At 41.6% G+C, this 6,000-nt stretch overlaps 1 long non-coding RNA gene across 1 annotated transcript in view; it reads left to right on the top strand.

Moving 5' to 3' along the window:
• Window positions 1-5,325: 5,325 nt before the first annotated feature.
• The window catches only part of LOC140588208 (uncharacterized), a 63,601-nt gene continuing 62,926 nt past the window's right edge, over window positions 5,326-6,000 (top strand). Inside the window, exon 1 of the long non-coding RNA XR_011989534.1 lies at window positions 5,326-5,567. This is a non-coding gene — a long non-coding RNA (uncharacterized lncRNA). The remainder of the gene's footprint in view (window positions 5,568-6,000) is intronic.

Raw genomic sequence — 6,000 nt, 5'->3', positions numbered from 1 at the left:
ATCTATCTTTCAATACATCTTGCGATTAATCCTTCAAGAAATCTTTCATTAAAACATTCATTAAATGTGTCAATAAATAATGAAATATACAATCACCTAAAGGATTATTAGGAACACCTGTTCAATTTCTCATTAATGCAATTATCTAATCAACCAATCACATGGCAGTGGCTTCAATGCATTTAGGGGTGTGGTCCTGGTCAAGACAATCTCCTGAACTCCAAACTGAATGTCAGAATGGGAAAGAAAGGTGATTTAAGCAACACCATACTAATACGGTGTTTGACCCCCTTTCGCCATCAGAACTGCCTTAATTCTACGTGGCATTGATTCAACAAGGTGCTGAAAGCATTCTTTAGAAATGTTGGCCCATATTGATAGGATAGCATCTTGCAGTTGATGGAGATTTGTGGGATGCACATCCAGGGCACGAAGCTCCCGTAGCACCACATCCCAAAGATGCTCTATTGGGTTGAGATCTGGTGACTGTGGGGGCCATTGTAGTACAGTGAACTCATTGTCATGTTCAAGAAACCAGTTTGAAATGGTTCGAGCTTTGTGACATGGTGCATTATCCTGCTGGAAGTAGCCGTCAGAGGATGGGTACATGGTGGTCATAAAGGGATGGACATGGTCAGAAACAATGCTCAGGTAGGCCGTGGCATTTAAACGATGCCCAATTGGCACTAAGGGGCCTAAAGTGTGCCAAGAAAACATCCCCCACACCATTACACCACCACCACCAGCCTGTACAGTGGTAACAAGGCATGATGGATCCATGTTCTCATTCTGTTTACGCCAAATTCTGACTCTACCATTTGAATGTCTCAACAGAAATCGAGACTCATCAGACCAGGCAACATTTTTCCAGTCTTCAACTGTCCAATTTTGGTGAGCTCGTGCAAATTGTAGCCTCTTTTTCCTATTTGTAGTGGAGATGAGTGGTACCCGGTGGGGTCTTCTGCTGTTGTAGCCCATCCGCCTCAAGGTTGTGCGTGTTGTGGCTTCACAAATGCTTTGCTCCATACCTCGGTTGTAACGAGTGGTTATTTCAGTCAAAGTTGCTCTTCTATCAGCTTGAATCAGTCGGCCCATTCTCCTCTGACCTCTAGCATCAACAAGGCATTTTCGCCCACAGGACTGCCGCATACTGGATGTTTTTCCCTTTGCACACCATTCTTTGTAAACCCTAGAAATGGTTGTGCGTGAAAATCCCAGTAACTGAGCAGATTGTGAAATACTCAGACAGGCCCGTCTGGCACCAACAACCATGCCACGCTCAAAATTGCTTAAATCACCTTTCTTTCCCATTCTGACATTCAGTTTGGAGTTCAGGAGATTGTCTTGACCAGGACCACACCCCTAAATGCATTGAAGCAACTGCTATGTGATTGGTTGATTAGATAATTGCATTAATGAGAAATTGAACAGGTGTTCCTAATAATCCTTTAGGTGAGTGTACATATACCATCTTGAAAGTAGATCAATTATGTATTTATGTTTTGCTGGATTAAATTACATTCCTGTGGCCTGTACAAGGAAGCAGAGTTACTGGCTTATCAGGGTAACATGTCGGATTTAAGGTAGTCTGGGCAAAATGTAAGTGAACGAATATGAAGTGCATTTAAACTGTGGTACTGTACCTTAAATCCGACAACTTACACCGATAAGCCAGTAACCCGGCTTTGTAGTACAGGCCACTGTGTGTATGATCGCATTAAATTGCTTTGAACTGAAATAAATTCTTACTGTCATTCCAATTAACATCTTACTGAGTCTGGCCCATTCATTTCAAATTCCAATTCATGAATGGAATGGGGCACAATTCATAAATTCTGAACATCCCAGTTAAGCTATATAATGAGCTAACCAATCAAATTTGTTATGTGTTCAGTTATCTATTTTGAATTGGGAAGGTGAATCACCCTTCCTGACCAGCAATGGCAGAGAATGGTACAAGTGAACTGAAGATGTTGTTTGAGACAGCGCCATCCAGGAAACCCAGCTGCTTTTCTGGGTGGCCATGAACCTATTGGACCATCTCAGTAATGAACAATACATGAAGAAATACAGGCTGGCCTGGGGTAAAATAATGAGCCTCCTTGGTCTGGTGCAGGATAAATTAAAAAGAGAAATGCACTTGAATTTTGCCCTCAGTGCACCTTGCAGCTTCTGATAGCTCTTTATTTCTATGCTACCATTGGATTCTTGTAGACCTATAGGTGCACATGGCCTCAGCAAGGCTGCTGCATCCTGCATCTGTGCATGCAATGATCACACTTGCACTGTGCATACAGCTATATACAGTTTCCTGCAGGAAGGGATGCCTTTCATGACACTAAAATTGGTTGTCATGCTATTGTAGGCGTAACTGATATTGTAGGTGCAGTGGATGGGATGCTCAACCCTGTTCATACTCACAGCCTCTTGAGTCTGGTTATTGGAGACATCAGGCATCCTCTTAATGAATACCTGCTGACTCTAGTGCTGAATCCCAAACCTTGGCTGAGGAGAGGTATAACACCGCACACCAAAGAACACATACTGCTGTAGAGTATCCTTTGGGCATATGGAAGATGTGATTCTGGTGCATACACAAGTCCTAAACGGTATCTTAGGTCACTGAAAACGGAGCTTTTGCAAAACTCCATCCAGGGTGAAGATTTTAAGAAACCCCGTTTTCAGCGTTCACATGTAGACAGGGAAAACAGAGTTTTTAGCTCGAAACGTCAGACTGTGCGCCGTTGTCCACTTCGTTTAACGTCTGAGCGTGCGCTGTTTGCTGTATACATTAGGCGAGTTTGAGCAATGGCGGACTTAGCCGAAATAGTGCTTGTGCTAACCTTGCTAACAGGACTTCTTACATGTGTACAGATAAATGTTGAGTCACTCTCGCATTATTTTGATCAACACAGGCGTCGGAATGTGCGCCATGGTTTTCAACTTAACAAGACTGGCAATTAGGCTTCTGATTGGCTAACATTGCAGTACGGTTAGAGTTATAACGCCGCCTATCGGTTTGGCATGCTCTTGACAGCGCATTTTAGCGGTTTCATGTGGACGTAAATATTTTAGAAGACAATGATCGTGTGGACGGGGATTTTTTTTTTAAACGGAGGAGGAAAAACAGTTTTAAAAAATACCTGTGTACGTGTGGACAAGGCATTAGTCTGCGTCTGAGTTAGTTTCCCCAGATCCGTCATTAATGTTCGTTGTCGACTGCCCTGTTTGTGGTAATAGACCCGTTGACTTTTGGAATTTCGCCTTCCTGCCTTATCCTTCCCCGTTTCCTGCCTGCCCGTTTACCGCGATCGTGACAGGTTATCTTTTTGGTCTTAATTTTGGATGCTTTGGTATGTTTTTACATTTGTGTATGTCTGGTGTGACAATCAAATATCATATTTCACCATTGAAATACGTGGGACCGATGTTCCCGTTATCGACATATATTTGTGCGTGTGTGTGTGTAAGAACAATTAGGCATGGTGTCCTTTTAATTAGCAAATAATCGCTACAAAAAAATCGACAAGTTTGACAAAGTATAAGGAAATAATAGGCCTAATAATAATTTTTTTAAACCGCAATTAATACAACATAAAAAAAATTCTCTTGAGGTGACTAAAACTAGAATTAGGTCATTTCCAAGCTTAGAGTAATAAGCATGCGGTGCTGCATGCTTATTACAATTGCTTCCAAGAGCGTGGGAATGTGTATCTGGTAAACCGGTGAGCACAACATGAGAGAAAGATCTGTGATGTTAGCTATTTAGGAAGGCAGTAATAAACTATATATACACTCACCTAACTAAAGGATTATTAGGAACACCATACTAATACGGTGTTTGACCCCCTTTCGCCTTCAGAACTGCCTTAATTCTACGTGGCATTGATTCAACAAGGTGCTGAAAGCATTCTTTAGAAATGTTGGCCCATATTGATAGGATAGCATCTTGCAGCTGATGGAGATTTGTGGGATGCACATCCAGGGCACGAAGCTCCCGTTCCACCACATCCCAAAGATGCTCTATTGGGTTGAGATCTGGTGACTGTGGGGGCCATTTTAGTACAGTGAACTCATTGTCATGTTCAAGAAACCAATTTGAAATGATTCGAGCTTTGTGACATGGTGCATTATCCTGCTGGAAGTAGCCATCAGAGGATGGGTACATGGTGGTCATAAAGGGATGGACATGGTCAGAAACAATGCTCAGGTAGGCCCCCACACCATTACACCACCACCAACCTGCACAGTGGTAACAAGGCATGATGGATCCATGTTCTCATTCTGTTTACGTCAAATTCTGACTCTACCATTTGAATGTCTCAACAGAAATCGAGACTCATCAGACCAGGCAACATTTTTCCAGTCTTTAACTGTCCAATTTTGGTGAGCTCGTGCAAATTGTAGCCTCTTTTTCCTATTTGTAGTGGAGATGAGTGGTACCCGATGGGGTCTTCTGCTGTTGTAGCCCATCCGCCTCAAGGTTGTGCGTGTTGTGGCTTCACAAATGCTTTGCTGCATACCTCGGTTGTAACGAGTGGTTATTTCAGTCAAAGTTGCTCATCTATCAGCTTGAATCAGTCGGCCCATTCTCCTCTGACCTCTAGCATCAACAAGGCATTTTCACCCACAGGACTGCCGCATACTGGATGTTTTTCCCTTTGCACACCATTCTTTGTAAACCCTAGAAATGGTTGTGCGTGAAAATCCCAGTAACTGAGCAGATTGTGAAATACTCAGACCGGCCCGTCTGGCACCAACAACCATGCCACGCTCAAAATTGCTTAAATCACCTTTCTTTCCCATTCTGACATTCAGTTTGGAGTTCAGGAGATTGTCTTGAACAGGACCACACCCCTAAATGCATTGAAGCAACTGCCATGTGATTGGTTGACTAGATAATTGCATTAATGAGAAATTGGACAGGTGTTCCTAATAATCCTTTAGGTGAGTGTGTATATATATATATATATATATATATATATATATATATAAACTGATGTGAGTGTGTGTTTCTGAGAGAGCGAGAGCGAATCCTCATGGATTTTATATATATATAATTAACCCTTATGGATTATATGTAATCCATACATATAAAAAGATGGAGACGAAGTTAAAGTAAGAGGCGAGACTAAAGGTCGCACGAGAGCAGGTCCGCTTATAGTATATTGTTCCCATTTACCTTATCCTTTTTCTAATTTACAATTATATGCTTTTTATATATATATATATATAATTTACAATTAAATGCATCAATCGAGTTTGGAAACAACTTTTGTTTTGACATAATACTCGGAAATCGCAACCGGAAGTCTCCCTCTATTCTTGCCAGCCTCCTCGGCTTTTTTGGGGTGGTGGGTGGAGCAGCGTAGAAGTTTCTCATGTCTCGGTTCGATGCTTTTCGTGGCTAGACTGAGCAAATGCATGAATAGACTGAGCAAATATGTTATATGATTGTCACACCAGAAGAAGTCTAGTCATTATGACTTGCCACGTAGTTTTCACGGTGGTACTGATGCTCCATATAAGAGAGAACTTGGCTGAAGGTGCTACCGTTTTGGCTGAAGGTGCGTATAAGAATGATATTTTATGTATAAACTGGATACGGGGAATTTAGACTGAGCAAAGTACCAATTTCTGTATGCGCTGTAACCTTTATATAAAGGTAAAGGTAACCTTAATGCTTCTTCTATGAGAGCGTTCTGAATAAGAGAAGCATATAGGCTATCGCAGTAGGATGTTTTCGATATTAATAAATTTACTGATTCATGTTTTTCTTGACGCTGATAGCTGCATACAACACGAGCATATTTGGCACAGTCACCCCTGTATTTTCAGTAATCGTCCAGTATACTTTTATTTGTTTACCATGTATACTATGTTTGACTAATTAATACCTCTTCAAGTTATTTAACCGATTAAGTGAGCTGGTGTTGATATTTAAAAATACTTGGAAAGGTTGGGGTGCCCTTAAAGAGAAGTTCGGGAACTCAACCAGCC

Source organism: Paramormyrops kingsleyae, chromosome 3 (assembly GCF_048594095.1).
Source record: "Paramormyrops kingsleyae isolate MSU_618 chromosome 3, PKINGS_0.4, whole genome shotgun sequence".
In the NCBI taxonomy this organism is placed as follows: domain Eukaryota; kingdom Metazoa; phylum Chordata; class Actinopteri; order Osteoglossiformes; family Mormyridae; genus Paramormyrops; species Paramormyrops kingsleyae.
Note: the sequence above shows the minus strand (reverse complement) of the source record. Positions and strands in the feature narration are given on the sequence as shown.